This window comes from Suncus etruscus, chromosome 9 (genome assembly GCF_024139225.1).
Source record: "Suncus etruscus isolate mSunEtr1 chromosome 9, mSunEtr1.pri.cur, whole genome shotgun sequence".
In the NCBI taxonomy this organism is placed as follows: domain Eukaryota; kingdom Metazoa; phylum Chordata; class Mammalia; order Eulipotyphla; family Soricidae; genus Suncus; species Suncus etruscus.
The window spans coordinates 3,297,483-3,321,499 of record NC_064856.1 but is presented as its reverse complement, the minus strand read 5'-3'; the positions used below and the strand labels follow the sequence as shown (position 1 = coordinate 3,321,499).

The 24,017-nt window shown below is 37.0% G+C and overlaps 1 protein-coding gene across 2 annotated transcripts in view; it reads left to right on the top strand.

Moving 5' to 3' along the window:
- PLCB1 (phospholipase C beta 1) overlaps positions 1 to 24,017 on the top strand; it is a 795,638-nt gene that overhangs the window by 30,151 nt on the left and 741,470 nt on the right. The gene's annotated exons all lie outside the window — the stretch shown is intronic.

Here is a 24,017-nt window from a genome sequence, read left to right as displayed (position 1 = left end):
CTGCAGTGATAGTTGATTAAATTAAGGTATATTGTTGATTTCTTTTTCTTATTTTATGATTTTCTTTTTAAATAAATGTAAAAGGTAAAAATTAACAACTGATGATGAATAGCACCCACATTTTAATGTGTATGTTTTTGAAATATTCATTTTATATACACATACTTTTAAATGATAGGCTTTATTATCATTATTATTATTATCACCACCAGTAAGAGCAAGCACAGAGTTTCCACATGTTACTCTTCCAGTGCACACAGACACATTCAAATCTGTTGTAAGACCATAAAGATAGTGCTGTTAATATACCTACTTACACATGGGTATGTTGTCATATAAACAGATGCTAAATGATTCTACTGTGTGGATTCTATTGGTTCTACTATGTAAGTCAGTGGCAGAGGCCAGAAACAAAACCAGGCTTTCTGAATCTGTATCCTGGTTTAAATTTTCTTTCTCTTATCCAGGGGTGGCGAACAATTTGACACTAAGAGCCAAAATTTTAAACTGTGAGAGTCAGAGAATCACACCACGCAGTGACCTACCAAGACAGACAAACACTCACACAAAAGCATATCATTTTAACAATAATATATTAAACACATAAGCGGCAAAGAGCCGCATTCATTTTGGCTGGGAGCCGCTTGCAGCTCGAGAGCCGCGTGTTCACCACCCCTGCTTATCTGTCAGGGTATTGGGGGCATTTGGTCTGGGGCCCCACTCATAATTCTCTGGTAACTGGACCATAAAGCCAGGGCCTGATAATGCCATGCTACTTGTGTCTTTAGGTTCTGGCAGCTTGGCAGTACCTGGGTCACTCTAATGGTGCTTATGGGACCATAAGCTGCCAGAAATCTAAACTTGGGTCTGCCATATGTGAGGCCTTAACTCACTCTTACTATCTTTACTGCTCTTTACTCACAGTACTATCTTGCAGCCTCATATACTATTTTGTTTTTGAACTAATCTGATTAGTGTGAAAACTTAAGTATTCCTGTGATTTTTTTCATCCTTAAATGTTTCTAGAAGGGAACTTCAGTAGGTATTTTCTACATCTTGAGGAAGAAATTTAAGTGCTTCAATTTGAGCTCATTTAAAAGACTGATACAGGGCCTACCCCTCAGAGTTGGGTTTCATTACTCTGGAGTGTTGGGAATTTTTGTTGTTGTTGTTGAATGTTAAATTTTGTTGGACAAAGTGTGTTAAAGAATGTTGGAGTATTCTTTTTATGCACTTCATTCATAAGTGTAGCCAAAGAGAACACTGCTAGAATGCAAGCTGACATCATGAATTAATTTAGTAAACTTCCTGAGAGGATGTGTTCTCTGTATCTTTCCTGTCTATGGCCTAGTTTTTGTCATCAGTTAACTCAGCTGGAGCACCCAGAGACCCTACAGTAGTGCATTATTTGATTATGATTGGATAATATTCCCTATACCATACTTAGGAAATTATTAGCATATTTTATAATTCTCAATACCCAAGATTAAAAACAGAACAAGCGTTTTTGTTATATTTTCTTGACAAAAATTCATTTAATTTCTCATTATTTGAATGTTATGGGCATTAGCTCTATAGATTGTCCTTTATTAAAATGTGCTTAGCATTCACGTCCCTTTTATCCCATTATGTTTTTTTTGAAATCTTTAAATAAATTTCTATTAAATTAAATATTTAATTAAATTCACTGACCTCTAGAAAGTGCTGGGTGGTTTAAGAAATATTACATATAGGTAGTTACATTATATACATATATATATTAAATTTCATTTGGATGCGACAGCAGTATAAGACCTGACAGTATAAAATCATGTGACTTCTTAATAATTTATAGGGACTCCTCTGTCTTTGCTGACACAAATTTGCTAACAAAACCAGAGAGAGCCATATCAGACAGCTGTGACAGGAAGCTGTGATTTAATCACCTCTACATGATTAATTTGAGAGTGGAATCATCCTTGTTTTTTTTCCCATTTGAATTTGTGGATTTCATTTCTGCTATTGGCAGAGTATCTAGACTGTGGCAAGATGATTTTCCCTGTGATTTATTTTTACTACTAAACAAGATTCCCTAGATAGTGTGATCTGAAAATTACATTGCATAATGCAAACAGTCCACCTGCTTGAAGTGAATGCCTTCATGAAAAGTTTTAATTTGCAGAACTAGTTGCTATGCTAAGAAACTAAGAACTGTGTCGGTTTCACAATGATTCTATAATTAGATAACATTTGTACCTATAACATGGCTTCATTATGAAAGAAGGCAATAATTTCTGCCTTGTAGTGACTGTCTATTGAGATTCCAGAATATCAGAGTGGATGGGAATTTACATTATGTTGTGAATTTTTAATCTTTTAGCCCTGACATATTTTATGTCTAGAGTGAAAAAATAAAAAAAATATGCAAACAAAATAAGTACAAACAATTTACTAAAGTGATGTAAAGTTTCTGGTTATTACAGGTTTAATTCTAAGAGCATTTGATCTCAAGACAGGGATTCCAGATTGAGTAGAATTTTTGGAAAGTTAACCCAGGAAGTATGGGCAGGATGGCAGAGAAGCAATTCTGGAGAGAGAAGTATTTTAATATCGAGTGAGCATTTTATACTCTGGGTAGTGAATAGTGAATATTTTATACTCTGGGTAAGTGACTGTCTCTATTCTGCAGGGTAATTGAAGGACACACCTTGGAATTATTTTTAATTGAAGGAATGTAGAGCAATGATATTTACTCACCCGTATTCACTAGTCAGTTTTCCTTGAGCAGAGAGACTATTATATCTTCAGAAAACTCTGCCAGCATCTCTTCATGGTGTTCAAGGGGACTTTAGACCAATGGCTCTGAATATTTGAGTAAGCTTTCAGAGAGTTACAGTTGAAACTTATGAGTTAGTATTCATGTGACTATGCAATCATTACCATCCTCCACTGCTCTTAAAGCCTTACATTTTAGTAAATCAAAATTAAAAAATATGTACCCTTTTATGACAGATCTTGTTAATCAACATTCTGTATAAAAATGTCAACACTAACCACCTTGCCTCTGTGGCCACATTTGACGAGAGGAGAAGAACAGGGATTGACTGCTTTAGGTTGGGAATGTGGTATCTAGTTCACTACAGCCCCCAAATAGTTATATATACAAATAACTATTTTATATTTTATTATTATAAATATTTTAACACCTATTTTAGTTATGAACTTATGCTTATTTTAATTTGTGAGTATAAAATATTGTATCTATCCTGGTATTCTTTAATAGAAGTTTTATTAAGCTACAGATTAAGAAGTTTCATGTGGGATGAGGTTATTGCTAACACAATGGGCCTGCTGGAGTGCTTGGAAATTGAAAAGGACTGAGTTTTACATGGACAATGGCTGGAAGTCTGCATGTATAGGCCATATTCATGACTGTCATAAAACATAGATGCTATAGGACCATGCTTCTCTGAGAAATGTTGACCAAAGATTTGAATGATTTTAAAGGCTTCTATTTCAAAATGTTACACTTATGTGAAATAAGATTTATTAATGTGATCCCGTGGCAACGGATTTCATGTAGAATTATTAGAGGACTATTAATTAGTGGGAAATGAACATGGTGGGCTGCAAGACCCTAGGTAGAATGACTCCATTTGTGAAACAAATGGAATTAGCTCCAAACTCAACATAAGGCACTGAAACTGACCCTAATTTATCCAACTAGTCTAAACCTCTCCTCTCGCTATAGATTTGTGCTTTCTAGCACACAGCAGTCTTGAGGGACATGCCTTCTGAGAAGGTATTTAATACTTGAGATTTAATAAGGTATTCATAAAGCACCTGATCTTGAAGATAATATTTATTTCTAGAATTACTGAAGCCTAATCCTTAGAATGAATTTCCAGATAGAGAAACAGGTTTGTGAACCTGGTTGTCATGTTGCAAGATACTGTTTCTGATCACAGGTCAAATGGGGAGTGCAGTTAAACCTAAGCAAACTAACTCCCTATACTTGCATAAGTGAATGAATAAATAAAATATTGCTGTTTCTCAGCCACATTTTTAGTAATCTGTAGTCATGTTTGTCAGGTGCTGTTGGAGAAATTTTTATTCTTGCAGAAATTTCAACTTGATGTCATTTCTTAGGAATTGGACCAAGAATGCTATGTTCAGTGTCAGTAAGTGAGAAAGAAATTTTCAACCTATTGTTAGTTTTGTTTTCGCCGGGAAAGTATTGAGACACTTCACATATTATTTTGGAAGTCTAAAGAGGAAGCAGGCTAATCCTGCAGAAGACAAATTGTTGGTCCATATGCTTGGTGTTATTATTTGATTTACCATATTAGACCATTTCTATTCCAGAGGTTAGTCAGTCCAGTTCATTGACTAGACAGTCTAAGGTAATGAGCATCCCTTTGCAATTAGCTTATTTTATAACTCACTTCCTGGCTTATTCATTACAAATTTGCTTTTTTTTTAAAGGAAGGCAAGTGTTACCCCATCCCCCATTCTTCTTGTGTAACCTTACCTGCTAGTAGAACCTGCCTATTTCTGGGAGGGGTCTTTGGGAGGTATCAAAAGGTTTGCCTGAGGGGCAGGAAGAGGATTTGGAGGATATATTGGGGGAGATTAAGCAAGAGAGGGCTGGCAGGATGGAGGAAGAAGGAACATGTTGAATGCAGGGCTGATAATGGATTTGGCTTGAAAGGTTATGATAGGCCACACATGTTGGCCAGGGCTTGAATAAAGCTGATGTCTCCTGAAACCTGCCTGTGATCATTTCCTTGCTGCTATCCTGAACCCTCAGACCCTCTGGCTTGAGAGAGTTGCAGACATGTGGCTCGGGCTGGAGGAGAAAGGCATCTCACCCTCCATCACCATTCGTCATCATCCAGCCCCATCCAGGGCTGTTATTCTACAGGCAGGATTTAGAATTACCTGACACAGAAACATGGGAAGGGAAATAAAAGAAGGGATAGAATTTGTGCCCAGTGCTACAATTCTCTTTTACAAGACACTGCTATTAATCTTTCATGTATTTTTCTAGCTTGAAGTTTAGCTCCCAAAGTGAATTTTAGTGATTCGTATTAATCCTTAATAGTCTCAAAAATATCAAAAAGATTTCTAGGAAGCAGTGGTGTAGACACTTTGCCAAATTGCCTTTTACAGACTGTCTTTTTAGTTAAATGTTCTATTTTCCAATTACTTCTCAGTGGAAATTTTAAGCTATAGCCAGATTGACAACCTTTCCTAACCTTTCTTGACCAGAATAGCACCCCTTCTATGTTTCTAGAATGAATGCTCCATGATTGCCATTACCTTTTCACTTTTAATGCTGTGTTAATTTTGTCTGACTCATTTCACTTGCCCAATAGATGATGAGGTCTTTAAATTCAAGGACTTTGCCTAATTTATTTGGCATTTCTATTTAGCACTCCACTTTTCTATAATCATTCAATATTGGCCAAATAAATGAGGCTTATTAGAAAGGCTGTGTCTCTTGTCTAGGTCATGGGGAAGTAAGTGGTGGGAAAGCCAGGACTGCCAGGAACTCAAAGCCAATGGCTTTATCTGCTATTACTTATTCATTACAACCTTTTTGTTTAAAGTTCCATTTGCCACACTTAACAGCTGTCTCTGTGACTTCCTTCTCCCACAAAACATTGGACAGACGTCTCCAACTTCTTCCTGCTAACAGACACTAGCTCCTGACTTCTCAATGATTTTTTCGCTAGTAGTCAACCTTTTATTTGGTATGTGTTATCAGTACTTCCCCTTTACCCAGATCCATATAGCCATGCATATTGTTAATTATGACAAGTGTCTTTCATCTTAAAAGAATGCTCTTTATTTTATCTTGATCTAATTTGCTGTTATTTATTCTTTCTCCTTTTATCTCACAGTAGACATAATTATTTATTTATACTCTTAACCTTTTATCAACATAGTCCTTATCATCCTGAGGTCTGTACTCTTTATTCCAAACTTCTCTTTTTTTTCTACATCATCAATGACCTTTATATTTAAATATAATTTAACCATTTTTTTTGAGATAGGTTTGGGCCACATTAGTTATGCTTCGAGCTTACTCCCTGCTCTGCCCTCAGATATCACTATCACTCTGGATGGGTTCAGGGGACTTAATGGGGTGTGGTAGATTAAACTTAGGTCAGCTGCATGCAGGGCAAGCTCCCTACCCACTGTATTCTTTCTCTGGCCCTTATTTTGGCGATTTTTAAACTCTCTTGTGCTTGGTAAAGTTACGCAGATATTTACATTGTGAAAGGCTTTATTTTATTGCAATACACTTGGATTCTGACTTCCTTACTCAAAACATTTTCTCACCTACCCACCCACTGTCTGCTTTGCTGGATATCCTTTGTAAGCTTCATTGATATTTAAATTGCATAGTCCTACTTCAGCTCACCATAACCTCTTCTGCACTTGCAACATCTTTGCCTTAGTAGACAACATAAAGGAAAATATGGTTTCTTTTTGTGGGGGGACCACAACTGGTTGTGTTCTGGGTTACTCATAGTTTTGCAATCAGAGCAGGCTTGAGGGACCATATGGGATTGAACCTGGGTTAGTCATGTGCAAGCCGAATGCCCTACCCTCTGTGCTATTGCTCTGATCCTAGAAATATGTCTGATATTAGTGATTAAGTCAGGTTTCTTATATAGTGGTTGGATTAAATGTAAGAGTATGTTTTACCATAAAGAAAGACTTTATTTTAGGCCTTGCCCTAGGATCTATGCAAAAACCAAGATCTCTAATTACAGAAGACTGACTTTGACAACTTCAACTGAACAGAACTTTTCCATAAAGACCTTGGGGTTCGACAACGAACATGCCTGGAGCCTGTAGTTGGTCTCATGGCAGTATGCTTCAAGGGTAGAGACACCCTGTATCTCTTAGTCCAAGGGAATTTCCTTTTTTAATTTCCCCAACCTTTATAGCACCTATGCAAAAAAAAAAAAAAAAGAAAAAGAAAAAAGGAAAAGAAAAAAAAACTACATCTGTTTTCTCCTCCTTTTCTCTCTCTCTCTTTTTTTTATTTTACTTATAGCTTCTAGATAGGGGCTCCTGCCTTTTTTACAGAACCATAGAACATTAATCATCTAGTTCTACCTCATATTTATGTCCTCCTACAAATAGAGAAAAAAATAAATATAGTGGATGGGACCCAAGGGCCACACGGTCTCAGGAGCATTGAGTGGAAATAAAACATGGTCAGATCTAAATACCCAAACCAAATTTAACGACAATAGAATCAAGAGACCAAAACTATAACTTGCTACATACAATATGGATAGGTTACACGAGCTGTCCAGGAAGCTAGGGTTGGTGGTATGGAATGCTTCTGGGAACTATGGTGGAAGGAGGTCAACACTGGTTGGTGGGAAAGGCCCTAATTCAACTCACTGTTACTATGTGCCTGAAATACACCTGTGAAAGACTTTTAATTCACATACATTTTAATAAAAAAATGTTAAGAAAATAGTTTGTTTTACAAAATAAAATAAAATAGTATTTCACTGTTCCCACTTTTATTTATTTATTTATTTATTTAATTATTTTTTTTTGTGTGTGGTTTTTGGGTCACACCCGGCAGTGCTCAGGGGTTATTCCTGGCTCCAAGCTCAGAAATTGCTCCTGGCAGACACAGGGGACCATATGGGACGCTGGGATTCGAACCGATGACCTCCTGCATGAAAGGCAAACACCTTAACTCCATGTTTTCTCTCCGGCCCCACCCCCACTTTTATTTTGAATTATCTGTTGATGGGGACTTTTCCTTTATCTTTTCCTTAATTATCCACTGTAGTTATATATATATATAATATTAGATTGTATTATGCAGCAAACCTTCTTAAAATTTAGTACCTAAAAATAACAGTTGCTTATCTTGCTCATTCCATTATTATTTATAATCTGATATGAAATCAGGTTGATCATATTTGTGGATCAACTGGTCTTATCCATTATCTGTCATTGTTTGTGGTGTAATACTATGACTGTGATAACCATTACTGGCCTTGAGTCTGAGATTATGGCTAGAAGACTGTGCTTGTTAGTATATTCAATACAGGTTGTATAGTCAGTACAAGTTAGTATTTTCTTTATGAACTCTTATCCTCCAACATAGTAATTGTACCAGTTTTGTGGTATATTGGCCTAGATCTGACAGCCTGAAAACCACAAAGCCCTAAAATCTAACAGTAGTTGATGGTATTTTTGTCAGATTTTCTTTGCAAATAAAGCAAATATATTTTATTGCCAAGGTAAGTGGGGAAATAGATAACTGGCACTTGATAACAGGGATGGAAACATCACATTGTCACTGGTCATGGATACTCATAAGGGAATGAATTGCTTTTGTAATCAAATACATCAACAAACTTTTCTTCAAGTTAGAACTTTCTGTATTAGCGGGACCTTAACATGTAGCAAAACAGATTAAAATTTCTCATGAGTATATTTGCATCGTGAGTTGTATTCATTGTATACATAAGCATTAAGGCCACTGAACTTCTATGAGGTACAGATCACTTTCCATATTTTAAACTTTGAGGTCTTCCATTGATGTTCTGGGATAAATGAATTCCCTGTGAATGTTGAGGAAGTAAAGTCACAGTGCAACTCAGGATAAGTCCAAGCAGCATTATTCCTGCAACAGTTCTTAAACCAGTATTTTCAGAAGTATTGAAAGTAAAGCAGTATGGGACATATGCAGAAGGAACTTTATAGAAGTTCCTTCCGCAGAAAGAACTCTGGAGGTAATCTTCAGAGGTAAGAATTTTTTTTAGCAATTTCTCAGGTTTTTTTCATCCTAAACTATTTTAAAGTGATTTTCCTGTGCCTTTTATAGCTTCTCTATTTTTCTCCGAGAGAGAGAAAGAGAGAGAGAGAGAGAGAGAGAGAGAGAGAGAGAGAGAGAGAGAGAGAGAGAGAGAGAGAGAGAGAGAGAGAGAGAGAGAGAAGACATTCTTGTCTTGGGTACATGGAATTAATTCAGAATCTAAAAGATCACTGGGAAAATGAAAATTAAACCTCAGAAGTCTTTGCTGTTAGAAAAAGATCATGAGGGAGGATTTCTGGGTGTCTTTGCCTGGTATGTTGGGGGCTCTGGGCAGGACAGCTAGCCACAGGTCCCCTGGGCTGAACACCTAGTCCAGGAGACCAAGGTCCCCCCAATCCTGGTGGGTCTTCAAGGCCACACCTGGTTAATTGGGCCCTGGGGGGAGGGGGGCAGAAATTCCTCCCTAGGCATCCAAAAACTACAGAGGCTCGGCTGGGCTCAGAGTACTCCGCATGCCAGGATTTCTGGGTGTCTTTGCCTGGTATGTTGGGGGCTCTGGGCAGGACAGCTAGCCATAGGTCCCCTGGGCTGAACACCTAGTCCAGGAGACCAAGGTCCCCCCAATCCTGGTGGGTCTTCAAGGCCACACCTGGTTAATTGGGCCCTGGGGGGAGGGGGGCAGAAATTCCTCCCTAGGCATCCAAAAACTACAGAACCGCGCGGGGGCTCATGCCCCCGCGCGTACTTCATATACTTCATGTTTTCAGAATATTCCTTATTCTTATGTTATGTTTTGCATATATAGAATGTTCACTTTGTATTCTACCCTTTCCCACACCCATACAAAACTCTTTTTTACTCCTTAACTCTCTAACCCCCTCTCAAACATCACTAACCTACATTACTCTTTTTAACTTCAGTAGTGTACAATCCTAATCACAGTCCAAAGCTGTCCATTGTGTGTGACAACCCCAAACTATTTCAAGATACATAAAATGGACACGTATTTCTTTAGAATATTTTGTGGTTTTTTTCGGACAGCTATAATTCTTACTAAATTTTGTCTTATACAGTGATGATTCTAACCACTTTTTATCTTCTCTTTTTGAACTGTTTAACAAGGAATTTTGGTGGAAGAGTTCCCCAGTTTAATGCTTATGATTGAACCATGTCATGGGAATCATTGTAATTGTTCTTATGGCCCCCATATGCGCCAATAACACCACGTGGCATTGCTTTTTTATTTGCATAGGCACATTAAAATGGGAAAATACTATACATACAAATAAGATCCTATTTAATAGAAATTGGAACACACAAATCTTGTAGTGCAGAGAGACCTTACACCCTGAACATTGACATAACGACCTGGCACAGACCTCAGAAGAAAGGGCATAATCCATTCTCCCCTGAACCAGGGAAGCCATCCACGAAACATCCAGGCTGGTCTATAACATCACCTGGAAGCAAGCCTCTACCACGGAAGACCTACACTGCTCAGACTTTGACCTGCTCAAAAGAGACTTCCCTTAACATTGAGAAGACTTAACAATGACAATGACCTGCTTACAGGACAGGGCTCCCTGCATTGCCCTTTGATTGTGAGGTGAAAGGAGAGGATGCTCCACATCCTGACTTCAATGTAAGATATGCAGATTCCAGGATCTTTAATACAGAAACATGATACCAACAACAGAGACAGTGTGAAAAATAAAAGTGTGTTGGCACTACAGACAATGTATTGGATTGGACGATCTAGCTTGCCTGAAGCCTAGACTTGGTCTTGTGCCAGGAAACTTCAGGGGTCGGGTCTCTTTGTACTTAGGCCAAGGTTATTTCTTTCCATGTCCCTCATATTTTGGTGGGCCTATGCAAACAACAATTGCCACTCTAACACCATTTTTACTGTGCTCCTTTGACTCTAATCCTTAAAAAGAACTCACTTAAAATTTGAGGTTAACGTAAGCTAATATGCATGTATATGGAAATGTAAGAAAATACTATGCCTGTAATGTTTAAGGAGTTACGTAAGTTTTATGGCTTTAGATTGCTTTGTGTACTGTTAAGAAATATTATAATGTGTTACAATCTGGGGACTTGAGGGACAAAGCAATTGTACATGGATTCTGTCTTATTTATCTTAATGTTCTTTGGCTGAAATTTCAAAGTTAAGATATCAGCGAGGGGACTTCTGAGAATTATGTTATGGGTGATTGTCCTTCCACTGTAACTTTACCTTGTCCTCTTTCTTTGCACCCTTGTTCTCGTAATTAAAAATAAAAAAAATAACAAAAAAAAATTAAAAAAAAAAAAAAAAAAAAAAAAAAAGAAAAAGATCATGAGGAATTCTCCATCCTAAAATTGTGGAAATGATTCCACATCCTTTTTCTAACCTTGGCTGCAACATTTTTCTTTTCCCTGGGATAAGAAACAGGTGAGTTTGACTGAGGGACAGTTTGGTGTGCTTTGTCAGTGAAGCACAAGGAAGAATAAGTTCTTATTCTGAGTTTCTTCTTCTTCTTTTTTTTTTTTTTAAGCTGAGTGTGCTCTGGAAAGCTGCAGGCATCAGCATACTTATGTCTAAGCTGTCCAACAGAGCATACAGTGAAAGGAAGGAAAGCCATTATCTGGTGAATGAATATTGGGTGGGGAGCCACCTGGGCTGGAAATTTCAGTTTATTGCCACCTCTTTATTTGTCCTCTGTAGAATCAGTTTATTACTGTATAATTATTCTTTTATATTAAGAGGGCCTTTGCAAGATTATGGCCTCTGAAATCCAACTCCCTGGGTCTAACAACTCTTCAGAACTGATGAAGCCATTTAAGCACTCTGAGCTTCAGTGGGATAATTCTCCAAAATGGAATAATTAATCTACTAAATGTGCTAAAATTTAGGAAGATTAAATGAGATAACAAACTTAAAACACTTGCCCTGGAATGTGGAGTAAGTGTATTATATCTCCTCACTATTTCTAATAAAATTTTTACTCAAGCTTAATATACACACAGTGTTAATTTGGTCTATAATATGTGGTTAGACACTTCCTATTTTTATTTTTCATAGATATTTAGAAAAAATGGTTGAAAAATTGGGATGCCCAAGACACGCCAATGTCTTAGGTTGCATTGGGCAGATGATCTCTGAAGTACTACACCCCTTGGAGAGTAGTATCCACCTTCTTAGAATTCTGGACTCAGCTTCCAGATACTAGAGCTCAAATTGGATATGGGGCCTATCTACATTGAAAAGAGACTTTCTTTTAAAAGCAAGTTTCTGGGCAAGTCAGAAGTGCTCGTACTAGCAAATGTGATTACACTATCTACCTTCCTTGGAAATAGGATCCTGGTCAGTGCTTTTGGTGTCCTTGGCAGCTTTCAGACCAGGTTTATTTTCATGTTTTTGTTTTTGTTTTTTTTGGGGGGGGCAGACCTGGTGATGCTCAGGGGTTACTCTTGGCTCTCCGTTTAGAAATCGCTCCTGGCTCTCCATTTAGAAATCGCTCCTGGCTCTCCATTTAGAAATCGCTCCTGGCTCTCCATTTAGAAGTCGCTCCTGGCTCTCCGTTTAGAAATCGCTCCTGGCTTGGGGGACCACCTGGGACACCGGGGATTGAACCCAGGTCTGTCCTGGGTCAGCCACATGCAGGACAATTGCTCTGCCACTGCGTTATCGTTCTGGCCCCTATTTTCATTTTTTTTTTTGATAAGAATAGTTCTCCATGTTTAAATGGATTTAACTCTACTACAGTTAATCCCAATCACTGTTTAAGGCCATGCACCTGTCTCTTGAGTATGTCTCTTGAGTACTCAAGTATTTTGTAATACTAGAGAGCTTGAGTTGGAATAATTGTTTAACTTCCTGTTACTTTACTTGTCCAAGGAATACCTAAAAGTCTTACTGGTTCTGAAAAACAATGGCATTCATTTGTTCTTTTTTCAGAGGGAATCTTAAGACTTAACATGTCTCCTATTGTGTACTTAGATAACACAAGTAATGCTGTACTTTTAAAACAGATGTAAGAAAGAAGAAACAATACAAAATCTAACTTGGGAGTGAATCTTAGTTCTATTTAAAGTGTCAGTGGAAAAATTGGCATAGGGAATAATGTCACTTACAGATTTACGTTAAATCATTTAAACTGTAGGCTTGCATATTTAGGTGGGAAAAGGTTTACAATTGACTTCTTAGAAAAATAAACCGATACGTTATTAAGGAATAGATTTCTATTTCAGACCCACAAAAGCATCTTATATTTAAAAGATATGTTTAGGAAGGAGGGTAAGGAGAGTGGTGACGGAAAAAAAAAGATATGTTTGGTACTTAGAACCAAAAGGTCTTCTGGTTTCTGATTTTATAGAAACAAAGAAACCATGAATGGAAAAGCTGAATTTTAAGATGTTAAAGAATGTATTCCTGAGTCTTTAGGTTGATCTGTTGATGCAATTCTAGGTCAAAATAGAAAGGGACAAGTTTACATGTTTCACCTGTCTAATTATTCAGAAAGAACAAGTGTTACTTTCCATAATTTGGCAATTTAGTGGTAATAGTGAGGAACCTGACATTGATGTGACAAACTAATGATCTTATTTTATTGTTAATGGATACTTATTCTACCAAATGCATGACCTCCCAATACATAAGTAACTAGAAAAAATATTACCTTTAAGAATATATAAATAGCTTCACATTTAATATATACAGTTAACTTAATACAAGTATAGCTGTTGTTTGAGAAGCTAGCTTAAATTTGAGTTTCAGGAAAATGCATTTGAAGTTAATTAACTTTGGATTTTTTTCTTATATTTGTTCCTACAGTAATATTATTTTTATTGCTTCTTGATTGAGTAAATAACTCAGGTTATCACTTTTGCAATGTATCGAGGTGATTAAAGTATAAATTCTGAAACCTAGCTTTCTGAATTTGAATCTTTGAATTGCTTTGAGTTGAACTCTTTATTTTGTTAACTATGGTTTTGTCTAAATGCTTTCACATCTCTCTACTTATATTTCCACATTCAAGGCGTACATTTGCGCTTCTTTGAAAGATGGTTTTGAGGATGATGTAAATTAATAAAATGTTTAAATTTTTAAATACATTGTTTTATCTGGTGTATTTATTCATTTTCACTGTAGTTTTGATGAAACCAAGTATATGTTCGAACACATTTATTGTCTGGACCAGAGAATTATCACTTGTCTTTCAAAATGTGCCATTGTAAATGAGCTCTTATAGAATCAGAATTTAACTAGGAGTTTTACTTCATCAATATAAAATCCCCATAGTGCATGGGAACCTAGGTTGGACCTTCCTTTAATCAGTTTATAGCAGTAGGGATGGATTGGTGAAAAAAGAAACTACTTAAGTATTCACTAGAGGGAATGATCACTAGCTTCTTTATGTTCTAGTGAACAGGTCTTTTTAAAGGTCTTTTCTATTCACAAAATACTTTGGTGTTACCCATACTGGGTATGGGATGTTATACATATCGCATAAGTCTGCATTTTATTACTCTTTGGTTGGGCACTGCTTATCGACAGGCTATTTCTGTCAGTACTTTTCTCATCATACATTAAAAATAGCCTAGAGCCAGAAACATCCATAGTAAACCAGATGTTGTGCTATCAAGAGTGATAAGAGTGATGGAGAGAGCCCAGAAAAGGGATCTAAATGACTATGTTATGAATTTACTCAGGAAGAACATTTCTAAAAAGATAGTTTTTTCTTTTGACTTAGATTCAAAGGAACTGGGAAACAAGCAATGTGTGACTTAAGAGTATTGCAGGCAAAAATATCAAATGTAAAAAACGTATGAATTCTGAGATTATCTAATGAATGAAAAATGCTCCTTTAGCTCCAGTCTAGAGTGGAAACCTGGGGCATTAGTAAGAGACAAGATCAGATGAATGCTGTAGGTAATAGCAAAATAGGTTGGATATTCTGAAACTATCTCAAAGAATCTAACTTTTCTTTGAATTAACTGTGATGCTCATTGGAAGATTTGAATAAAGGTAAAATGAACATACTGTTTTGTTAGAAAGTATCACTCAGCCTTAAGATGCATAGATGCATTTTTTTCTATTTTTCTTCACTAAGTATAGATATTAGCCCTAGAAACAATGCAAGGAGAAACACATGGCGAATTCTGAAAATTTCTAAGAAGGCAGAGTTATTTTGTGACGACAGGACCAGAGAAGCAGCATGAAGCCAGATAATTTTATGTTTCTCTCAAAATAATCAAGAAGGTAATCCAGTGTTTCATGAGCCCTGCAGTAGAAAGAGAAGATATCCCAGGGATAATCTATTCTTTCATGGTTCTACCAAAGTTTCCCCAGTGTAACCCAGAAAACTCAGCACCACTGGAGTTATGAGGGACTGGAGGAAACTGAACAGAGGTCATTTAGGTACTTGGGTAATTATGTTACCATGGTAAATGTGCTTTTTCCTGAATAGGACTAAAAATTACCTCTCTAGTAAGAATCACTATGGGAGTGGACTGGTTTTGTGTATGTAAATATTTTAGGGGATTACTATGTTACTCACCCTAACCTGATTGGTGATTGTGCCCTACCCTAGGGTGTGACCTGGCATTCTGCCCCCACCCTAGGGTAGTACCTGATTCTGCTTCCACCATTGGTTGGTATCTGATCCCACCATTGGGTGGTACCTGATTCTGGGGAATAAAGACAAGGGTCTGTGGAAGGCCAGGGTTTTTTGGCTGGAACGGAAGCTGAGTCTTTGAACTTCAGTCTTGTCCACCGAATAAAGCGAATATTTCCACGAGCTGACTGTCTGCGAGCTGTTTACCCGCCGTTTCACCTCAGAACCGTTGGCTAGACAGGGTGGCAGACGCGTGCTCCGAGCTGGAAGGGAAAGACCTCATCCTCCATCCCTCCATCAGTCAACCTCTTCAGGGGCTGACTTGCTACAGACTGGGTGGACTCCAGGAAAAAAGAAACCCTCCAGCAAGTATCCTGGCCTAGGAAAACGATTGTTTCCAAAGATCTGAGCCTTCCTTTCTCTGACCAGATATACTGAACTGACTGCTAGGAGATAATACCAGGAGTGGGGATTTCACTGTGGCAAACACTTGAACTGGGAAGATTGTTTCTGTCTGAAAACTCCCTTTTCTAGCTAGACACACTGGGAACCTGCCCTGAAGAAGTAGCATATGTGCCCTCAAATGACACATTCTTTGTGAATCCCATTAGTATCATAGCTACCGCTTCAACCAAAATAACATAGGATAGACTGCTGAAACAAAACTCCCATTTGAATCACAGTCCGCAAAGCAGAAAGGAACCAAGTCACAATCTAAATAGGGTGATTTTATGCTAGAATAATATATTTTATAAAATATCTAATGCCCTAACATATGGGCATAACACTAAGGATACAGTATAATATTACCAATTAAAGCAAAAATTAGGAAATCACAAGTTCTGTGATAAAAGCCGATTGATGTTGATATTAAAAGGAATCAGACTATGAAATTGTGTGGCCAATATTTTATTAATAACTTGATTTAAACACTTTTATTACCATTATGATTGTAGTTGGATTATGGTCATATAAAGAACACCCCTCTTCACCAGTGTAACATTCCCATCACCAGTGCCCCAAATCTCCCTACTCCTACCCACTCCTGCCTGTTCTCTAGAGAGGCTTTGTACTTCCCTCTTCCATTCACTTTGTTACGATAGTTATCAAAGTAGTTATTTCTCTAACTGCACTCACCACTCTTTGTGGTGAGCTTCATGTCGTGAACTAGACCTTCCAGCCCTCCTCTCTTTATCTCTGAGAATTATTGCAAAAATGTCTTTTATTTCTCTTTAAACCCATAGATGAGTGAGACTATTCTTCTTCTATCTCTCCCCCTTGGCCAATAATTTAAGGTGGCCAAGAAACTATGTGACCAGAGAAATAATACATTGGATAAGGAATCTGAGTTGCATGCAGCCAGTCTGTGTTCTTTCCCTGCCACCATACGGTTTTCAGAGGAACTTCAAGAATGCTCCCTACATATAGAACTGGGACTAAATCCTGAACACAGCTGATACTCCAAATAAAAAATTTAAATTAGCCATTTTAAATGTTTACCAACATTTGATTAAAGTTACTGTAGAGACACATAAACATAATTTAGAAAAGAAATTAAAATTAAAAATAGATTAAAATATTATAACTGAAAAATAGTCTCTTCCCAAAGAATCAACATAAAACTAGACTGTGGAGGCTAAGTGGTAGAGGAGAAATGAGAAAGAATTGTGTCAACTACTTAAGAACTGATGAATAAACTAGGCATTCTGAATAAATAAAATACATGGAAAAGTGACTTATCCTCAGGGACCTATAGGATAACAGGATACCCAACATTTATATTATTAAAGTCTTACATAAATCCCAAGAAATGGAATAAATCAGAATAAATAAGTAGTTGAAAAAATTGGTGACAGAAACATTTCTACAGATTCAAGTAGTTGAGCCAATAGCAGAAAATTATAAGCCAAGGAATTCCTCTTCAAGGTAACATCAGATTTAAACTTCTGAGAACTAAGGCAAACAAACAAGTAAACAAGAGAAATGGTTGAATGCAGCTTAGAGAAGAGATACCTCTGTTCTATTTATTCCTTATAAGGAAACAATAATTCTAACAATAAAATTCTGATCAGAAACAATAGAAGTAGAAGACAATAACACATTTTCTTGATGCCAAAGAAAGCCCCTGTCTACTGTGATTTCTATCACTGGTAAACATATCTGTCTACAGTGAAAGAGAAATAAAAATATTTCCAGATGATGAATGAAGAAAGAAAATTGTCACTACTGATGTACCCCCGAGGATTGGCTCATGAAATAAGGATAATTGCAGATGATGAATAACTGAATACAATTCACTAGTTGAACTACCCATAAAGACTAGCTAAAGGAAATTCTTGAAACATAAAGGAAATAACAGAAGGAAATGGAGAATCAGGAAGGAAAAGAGAACAATGAAAAGAGCAGAACTGTGAGTACAGTCAGTAGATCATATTTTTTGCCTCATCAGTTTTATAAATCATGTTTTATGGTCAAAACAAGAGTCTATCACTATCTAATTCTTCACATCATAATTAAATGGGTGATAGAGAGCAAAGTGAAGGAAAAGTATGTTAATATTTTAGTTAAAGTGGTAAGATGCTACGAATAGAATTTTGATAAGACACATGCAGAGTTTACAATATATAGATTGTAATTCACAAAGTATTAAAGATGGGTCACAATGAATCCTACAAAGTATCCAAGTAGCCACCAGAAGGAGAGGAAAGCAAAACAGCAATGAGAATAAGAATCTGCTAGCTGGAAACAAATATAAAATACAATTAAGTAATTACATAACTGGTAGCCAATTAGTAATTTCCTTGAAGGCAGAACTCCAGAAACTTTAGGAACAGATGCATAAAAATAGGCACAAGTTATATTTGTGAAGTGCAAAATCACTTCAATGGGTGAGGATGTACATTTTATTTAAAAAATATTTAAAGCATTGTGATTTCCTAAGTTATTCAAAATTGAATATTAGGCATATGATGCTTCAGAGACAGTCCCACCACCCTGTCAACTTCCCTCCACCAACATTTCCAGAGTCTATCCCATACCTTCTTTCCCTCCTCTCACTACTGGCTTGCAACTTGCCATCCTAACAGGCACCTATTTAATTTTGGCTGTAACAGTTTGGGTCTCATGATTTGAGTGTTGTTGTCTTCATGGTTTGAATGTTTAGTTCTGTCCTTGCTTAACACTGCCAATGTGCCTGAATCCCCTTGACCCCGGTCCCTCATTATTTCACATCTGTCTTTCTCCTTTTCCTTTCTATTAGGAAGTACATTCAAAATGAATTATGTAGGGAACAAGAGATTGTACAGTGGGTGGGCACTTGTCTCACATATGTTCCATTCCTGGCTTCCATCCCCAACTTCCCATATGGTCTCCTGAGTACTGCTAGGAGTACCCTATGAACACTCCTGTCTATGACTCCCCAAAATAAAACAAAAAAAAGGTAAAATAAAATAAATGATGCTTTAGTAATTGAACATTTTAAGGAACATCTAAGTAAATAAAGTGACTAAACCTCAAACTTTCTAAAAAAATTAACTTATTTTAAGTCTAAGGAGGAAGTACGGATGATATATAGACATATAAAATATTTCCAGTATCAATGGCCATTAAGAAAAATGCTATTGAAATCCCAGAACGTCATTATATACCCATCAGAATGACCTATATGAAAAAGTAACATTACCAAACTAGACTTGTAACCTGGATTACTCATACAGTGCTGACGGGAATGTAAAATTGCACAGAACTATAGAAAACAATTTGCAATTTTTGTAAAACTACCATGTGATGCAGTGTCTTGAGAATTTATTCCCAAAGAAATGAATATGTATGTTTCTCATAATAAAGTATGTTTCTGTGTAAATCAATATTCACAGAAACATACATTTTTATAAGGGCCCCAAATTAAAGAGAAGTAGTCACTTTTAGAAAGTGAAGACTTAAATTGATGATATATATTGGTATCATGAAATAACCTAATAAAAATAAATGAGCTATTAGTAAACACCTCAGCTTGGATCAGTCTCCAGTGAGCTAAATGGATAAAAGACATTTCAACATAACTGCATAACATGCATTTTATTTACATAGATGTTAACAAATTACAAAAAATTACATAAAAACAAAGGAAAATAAGTTTTTGAAATGAGAAAATTTTAGAAATGGGGACATTTCTAAACATGTTACATGGGCATAGGGATCGGGTGGTTGCTGTATTTTTAATGAGATATCTTTTTGGTTATCATGCAGTTTTGATTACTATGCATACAAAACCTACACATAATAAGATTGTATAGAACTAACTATATACATTTACATAAAAAATAAAGGGTATGGGGCTGGAGCGATAGCATGGTGGTACAGCTTTTGCCTTGCATTGCTGTTAGGCCTACACAGGATGGACCCTGGTTCAATTCTCAGCATCCCAAAGGGTCCCCAGAGCCTGCCAGGAGCAATTTCTGAAAGCCAGGAGTAACCTCTGAGCGATGCTAGGTGTAACCCAAAAACAAACAAATAAACAAAAATAAAGGCTATAGTTAAAACCAGAAATATCCGAAGAGATCAGCAGATAACTACAATATTTTAAATGTATTGCAGTAGGGGAAACTGGGTCAAAGGTACATGGTGTCTTTTATTGTTCACCATTGTACATTAATCTTTGGCATCTTAATATACATTTAAGTGAAATTTAAATGACTATACACAGTTTTCTCAAAAGTATATATTTTTTCCCATAGTAGGTGGGGACATTTCCTGAAGCATGGTGTCACAGATTGAAACCAGGGTTCGCACAAGTTTAGCAGGTTCACCAACTCCACGAATTCATACCCATTTGATAATGGGTCATTAGCTCTTACCTCTGTTGCTTTAATTAGAATTTTGTCCATAGGAATTTAACTAATGGTATCTCAGTTGTTATTAATTGTTATAATCTAAGGCAATTGCATGAAATATGTAGATTTAAATCTTTGGGTGATGTTTATATTTTGGCACACATTATGTCCATTTAAATAAGTAACTATTATGAGAAAGAACACTCTGGAAAAATATGGTTTTATTGCTTCAGGTGCCTATTCTGGGCTGCTACTTTCTGCAATAAACCACCAGGGCAGAAATTAGCAATAGCAGCTTCTGCTTATAAAAAGTGCCATACAGTGCCCAGGTATGATGATTATTATCTTTATTATGATGATTATATTTCATCTCTGATAATAACAGGGTAAATTTTCTGGCCAGTGTGAAATACTAGAGGTATACATATTCCCGCAACTATATCCGAGTCTTGGTGTTTTAACTGAATTGGAAATAAAAAGGTTATGTTGTAGTACGAAGCTCAGAAAGACAGTGATGTATGGTATACTTTCTATAACTCTAAAGCCAGAATATGTTCAAATGAGTTTACTACTTTTCTTTATTCTGATGATAGCGATGGCTATGAGAATATTTTTGGGCCATTACCAATGCCATCACTCAGATTTTTCTCCTGGCTCTGCACTGAGGAATTACTCCTGGTGGTACTCAGGAGACTTGTTAGGATACTGGAGATTTTGAACTATGTGCAAGGCAATTGCCCTACTCATTGTGTTATATCTTCAGCCCCTCTTCTTTGTCCTGATGGAAGAGTTCAGGTATCATACATTGTAGCAACCAGGATGGCATGAGGCTAAAGGCCTTTGGTTATAATGGGGTTGACTGAATTCCAGTACTTCTCAACATTGTAGACCTAAAATTTAGAACAGTGATCCTTAAACTTTTTTAACAGGGGACCAGTTCACTGTCCCTCAGACTGTTGGAGGGCCAGACTATAGTATAATGAAAGCAAGAACTATAAACGAATTCCTATGTATACTGCATATATTTTATTTTGAATCGAAGAAACAAAATGGAAACAAATACAGTATGTGGCCTGCAGGCCATAGTTTGAGGACTACTAACTTAGACTGTAAGTTAAACATTAGTGTCATTGAAAAAGTTTTACTGATACTTTACATTTTAAAATGGAATTAAGGGGCCGGAGTGATAGCATGGAGGTAAGGCATTTACCTTTCATGCAGAAGGTCATCGGTTCAAATCCCGGTGTTCCATATGATCCCCCGTGCCTGCCAGGAGCAATTTCTGATCACGGAGCCAGAAAAAAACCCTGAGCACTGCCAGGTGTGAGCTAAAATGGAATTAAATTTTTGTTTGGCATGAATAAATGTGATACTATATAAATATTAAAATATGTACATGTATTTAAAAATAATAAGGAAGTTTATAAATATACGATAGGCTGGATGGCTTAACCATAAAAAATCTATTTCTTATAATTCTGAAGACAGAACATAGGAAGGCTCTGATATGGTCTAGTGATTGGTGAAAGCTCTATTTTTGGATCAGAGAGAGCTGTCTTTTCTCCTTGTCCTAAAGGGCACAAATACTTATTTCGATATACTACCATGTTAGCATTGCTTTGATAAGTATTGTAGGAATATGAGGGAATTTCCTGCTTCATTTGATTTTTTTTAACAATCACATTCTGGGGCCAAAGCAGTGGCATAGCGGTAGGGAGTTTGCCTTGCATGCGGCTGACTAAGGACGGGCCGAAGTTTGATCTCCCAGCATCTCATATGGTCCCCCAAGCCAGGAGCGATTTCTGAGTGCATAGCCAGGAGTAACCCCTGAGTGTCACCAGTGTGGTCCAAAAAAATCAAAAACCAAAAAACAAAACAAAAACCAATCAATCACATTCTACATATTAAAACATATAAGCAATGCTCTTTTTAAAGGAAAATTCAGAGCATTGGGAAAACTTTACTATATATTAACACACAAATAGTGAAAGCAGAAAGAGATGTTTCACAGAAAGATCCAGCCAAATAGCTCAAAAAGATTTGTAGCTGGGCTTTAAGTTTCCCAGAACTACAGGTTCTCAGTGTTGATCAGAGCAAACAGGCACACTGTTTAGATGTCTCAAGAATAACAGAGCTTCTAATATAATGACTGTTGACACTGACAGATTTTTTTTCAGTGTATCTCCATAAAAAATATTATCCTTCTCTTAATGAATAATGTCCAGTAGTTAGTGAGTGATGTAGCAACGAGACACAAAACAAGAATGTTCTTAGAGCCTGTCACAAAATATGAAAGAAGTCATGAGGCATCTCATAGACTGGTAAAAAATATTTGTCCACCACTGATAGATGACTAACATCTGAGATGTATAAAGCACTGGTAAAATGTTGCCCAAAAAAAGGATAAATTAACCCCATCAAAAAAATGCGTGGAGGGCAGAGAAATTAAAGAAAAAAATTCTCAAAAAAATGTTCAGTTAGTCAAATCATTTTATGAAAAAAAAAATGCTTTGCATTACTATAAGGGAAATGCAAGTCAAAACAAGGAGATATCATCTCACACAAGTGAGATTGGCACATATCACAAAGAACAAAAACAGCCAGTGTTGGCACGGATATGGGGGGAAAATGAAATCTTTATTCACCACTAGGTGGAATATTGATTGGCCTTGCCTTTTTGGGAAACGATATGGACAACATCCCAGAAAATTAGGAGTGGGGCTTCCATATGACTCAATAGTTCTACCTTAAGGGCCCCCAAAGACTGTTCAGGAAGGAAATTTGCACTCTGTGTTCATTGCAGTTCTTTCCAGATATTAATAGCCATGTCTGGAAACAATACAAATGATCAAGAACAAATGACTAAGTACGGTACAGTCACAATGACTGTAAGAAAGATAAACTCCTGCAACTTGCTGTCACATGGGTGGATCTGAAGACTATCATGCCGAGTGAAGTTAGGCAAGAGAGGAACAGATACAGAATGATCTGTTGTGTGAGTGTAAAGAAACAGAGAAAAAAAACAACAGATACCAAAAGGCAACGAAAACTGAACAGGTCTTCAGTAGGAGGCAGCTTACCACAGTGGGGTTGGGCAGAGTGAACAGAACAGAGAAGGGTCTTGGAGGTGGGACAGGGGGAGGCTAGGTCAGTGGTGGAAGGAAATGAAAAATGGCAGAAGGTATAGTGCTGGAATGTTTTGTGTGTGAAACCCTGCTATTAACAGTAGTATAAGTCATAGTTACCTAAAATGATAATGATTTTAAAAAAGCAATTCAGTGCTAGAATAAATGAACATACAACAGCTGAACAGTGTAGGGAGTAGAAGATTAGGCCCCAAGTTTTGCTTCCTTCTCCATGACTTCTTTATTTTCACTTGTTTGGTCACACCAGGCTGTGCTTAGGGGTTACTCCTGATTTGTGCTCACAGATAACTCCTGGTGGTGCTTGGAGACCAGTTGGTGCTGGGGATCAAACCCAGGTTTACTGCATGCAAGACAAGAGTCCTATCTGCCTTACTTCACTTTGGACTTCTGTACCTCCTAAATTTCATTTTGTATGCCATTAATATATTTTGGTTGTTATTGTTGTTTTGGGCCACACTTGGTGGTGCTCAAAGATTACTCCTGGCTTTGCACTCGAGAATCACTTCTTAGGACCCTTAGGACCCGAGCAATAGCACAGCAGTGGGGCGTTTGCCTTGCACTGCCTACCTTAGATGGACTGGTTTCGATCCCCGGCATCCCAGGTAGTCCCCAGAGCCTGCCAGAGCGATTTCTGAGTGCAGAGCCAGGAGTAACT